Genomic DNA, 3,230 nt, shown 5'->3' on the forward strand with positions numbered 1-3,230 from the left:
ATGGGGGTGGGGGGCTAGAGGGTAACTCCAAATTGCCTTCCATTGAAGGTATGACCCCAGCGCATCAAGGGGCAGCAGGACAGGTCGGCATTAACAAAATCATCAAGGAAGTGTGTGTTTGTGTGTGCGCGTGCAACGTGCTCTTAATCTTACTGTGCTTGGCCACTCTGGCCCCAGGGTTCCCCAAACAGCACTGTCCCTCACCCAGATGGCCAGGAGGGCACTAACCCAGGCGAACCCGGTTCACTGCCCCAAGCCTAGGATCCCTCCCTTCCCACCCACCTCAGCTTCCTCGAAAAAGCGGAGAAGTGGAATTTGTACGCCCAGAAACTCGCCTGGGGAGCCTTAGGAGCCTGACTGGGCATGCTCGAGACTTTGGGGCGCCTCGAGTGGAGGCACTCTCCAACCGCTAACATCTGCATGGCTGGACCAGATGTGGCTGAAGTGAGAAGGCTTTGGCGCCAGCTCCAAGGACCCTTTACTGTTCCAGGGAGGGCGCCGGCGACGCCCATAGCTGCCTTCTTAGAGGCTTCCAAGAGAAAGCAGGACCCTGGGAGATACCAAATGCTTAGCCAGGGGAGCAGCATCAACTGGAAAAAGAACAGGAGTCTTTGCAGACTCCTAAGCCCCTACCCCTCCAGCTCCACCCCAATAACATCGAGGTTTTGGGCACGCACCAAAGCACCAAGGATAGCAAGCCGGTGTTTGTGTTCTCAGGGACTCCCAGCCTCTAGCTAAAGAAATGATAATCACAAGGACAGTCGAACTGTTTCCGACCTAAAGACGGTTACTGATGGCTTTCTTGAGTGCAGACAGAAGGTTGTAATATATGCATGTGGGCACGCATACTTTTTAATTTTCTTCTGCAAGAATACACTGGGCAGAACGATCAGCTATTACTGCCTTGGAAGCCCACTAGGGGTTGCAGTAAGGCACGTTTGGAGCTGTGGCTGGCGCTAATTAACCGGAAGAGTTGATCTTGCAGCGCATCAAAGCTTCCAGCTGTTCTTCTCCCAGGGTGGCAACAGCTGCCAGCAGACAGCTTCCGGGCTGAATGATCCCTACACTCCAGAGCAAAGGGAGATCTTTCAGATTCCAAAAATGAGGTAGCATAGGGTGACGCCAGGGGGAGATCTTAGCACCACATCTTCCCATCGTTCAGGCTTTCAATACAGGTATTTGTAAAGAGGGAGCGTTGATAGACCATCACGTGTTTGAGGGGAGATAGTACTGGGAGCTGAATACTTTGGGGTGGGGAGCGTAAAGAATCAAGAGCACACTTATTCCCATCGTCCCTTTTCCAAGCTACCTTCACCTTTAGGCAAGCATTTGGATCTTTGCTGCTCTGCACACAGGCACTTCCAGTCCCGCCCCATTGCCCTGCCAACAAAGAAACAAAAGATAACAACAGGGAGGGTAGGAGGTGGGGTGGGTCCGGGGGAGGGGGAGGGGAAGGGACCTGCTTTCTCTGTGGTCTCTCCATTGGGCTATTTAAAATTGTAAGGAGTGAGTGAACATAAAACTCGTCTTGCGCCAGCAAATAAATGATACTTCTAAAGCCCACTACCTTACTTCAAGACAAACAAGGTCTTCGTGCACTAACCTTATTTTATATTTTTTACAAAAGTAGCAATTCTATATAAGAACTACCCAAGCCCTGCTACGGAGGAGAAAAACAACCCTCAACAAAGTTATAAGACACACCTTCACCTCTCACCTTAGAGTTGATATCTTTAGTGCCGTTTGTTGGCTTGTTTTCTGAAAGAGGTAAGAGAAACATCTATCCAGTGAGTTTATTGATTGGAAATGTTCTTGAATCTAAGGAAATTCTGTAATCAGTGATAAAGTTTTGATAGAGTTCCCCATTAACAGGGAATTCAGGCAGAATAGAAAATGGGTAGCCGATGCAAGCCATAGGAATGGAAAATAAGATTCAAAATCGTGAATATCTCACTATTTCTCTGGCTGCTATTTTTTTAAGACACTGGAGGAGGAGCCAGTGAACGCCTAAAGATTTTCATGCAAGAAAACTCAAGTTGCTGGCCTTTCAGATATCTAACCATTCAAGTATTTCACCTCTTCTATCCTTTCCCTCACATTTTCCTCAAATTTTTTGTACTTTGTTCCTTCCTTTAGTTGATACACATGTCTTTTCTTTTAGTACCTTCAAAACATTGCTTGGTTTCTTAATGATAGAATTCAAAGGGCTGGGCCACAATTCTCCCTTTTGCCTAAGAACTGACTTGCTGATTACAGAGTTCCATATCCTGATATTATAGGTGTATTTGACAAATCATTTCTTCAATGATAGAGATGCTCTCTATATGTTTATGCCATAAAAAACTGTAGAAGATTCATGTAGTTTACACATGAGATCGTGCATTTCCATTTCAATTGTGGAAATCATGACAAGGAAACACTAAATTGCTAGTTTCAGGATGCCCCGTGTAAAAGGCAACATAAGCAACCATAAGGAAGCACTTAATCACTATTTGCTTAGTTTATATTATTCAAATATTTTGCAAGGAATTTTTAAAAATACACGATTTTACATAATAATCAAAAAACTGAATATACAAAACAAAGAAAGACTATAGCTGCAAGTGAAACAGACCAAGTAACATATAAAGGCAGACCTATTAAAACTACAGCTGACTTCCCTAAAAGCCACAAGGTCCTGGACAAATGTGCTGCAGACTCTTAAGAGCTGCATATCATAGAGCCCCTGCCAGAATATACCCAGCAAAATAACCCAATTAAAAAATGTGGTACAAAGCTAAACAGAGAATTCTCAGTATAGGATTCTCCCATGGCTGAGAAACACTTAAAGGATGCTCAAGATCCATAGACACCAGGGAAATACAAATCAAAATGACTCCGAGATTCCATCTTACACCAAAGATCCATAACACAAGTGATGGCTCATACTGGTGAGGATGTGACACAAGGGGAGTATTCACCTCTTGCTGGTAGGAGTTCAAACTTATACAGCCACTATAGAAATCAATGTAGCTTAGAAAGCTGGAAATTGATCTACCGCAAGACCTAGCTATACCACTTTTTGTATATATACAAAGGGGGCTCCATCTTACCACAAGGACACTTGCTCAACCATGTTCATAGTCATAATAGACAGAAACTGAACACAACCTAGTAGTCCTTCATCAGAAGAATAGATAAAGAAATTATGGTACATTTACACAATGGAGTATTACTCTGCTATTAAAAAA

This window comes from Mastomys coucha, chromosome X (assembly GCF_008632895.1).
Source record: "Mastomys coucha isolate ucsf_1 chromosome X, UCSF_Mcou_1, whole genome shotgun sequence".
Lineage (NCBI taxonomy): Eukaryota > Metazoa > Chordata > Mammalia > Rodentia > Muridae > Mastomys > Mastomys coucha.